The following is a 295-nucleotide window of genomic DNA, read 5'->3' as shown; positions in this document are numbered from 1 at the left end:
TTTGGGCCGGGCTCTACAATAAATAAATACATACTGTATATCCGATATTTTTTCTTCATCTTTTTTTAGTTGAAAGCGTGTAGACGGGAGAAAGTTAAAAGAAAAAAATGTTTTAACCCCGCAGTCAAAAGCGTTTACTCGGGGATGAAGCCGGAGTTTCATATTCACCCGCAGTTTTCGAACGATCTTTCCTTTTTTTTCCTTTTTTTCTTGCGGAGAAATGCAAAGGGCAGGCCCGTCTCTTTCACGTCATATAAAGGAGCATAATGATAAAAAAGAAGCTTTGTGCTAGTGA

General features: G+C 38.3%; 1 protein-coding gene across 1 annotated transcript in view; it reads left to right on the top strand.

Moving 5' to 3' along the window:
- Nucleotides 1–295, top strand: part of LOC119586436 — a gene marked incomplete in the record, with an annotated part of 196,777 nt that overhangs the window by 126,802 nt on the left and 69,680 nt on the right.

This window comes from Penaeus monodon, chromosome 21 (genome assembly GCF_015228065.2).
Source record: "Penaeus monodon isolate SGIC_2016 chromosome 21, NSTDA_Pmon_1, whole genome shotgun sequence".
NCBI classification, from domain to species: domain Eukaryota; kingdom Metazoa; phylum Arthropoda; class Malacostraca; order Decapoda; family Penaeidae; genus Penaeus; species Penaeus monodon.
Note: the sequence above shows the minus strand (reverse complement) of the source record. Positions and strands in the feature narration are given on the sequence as shown.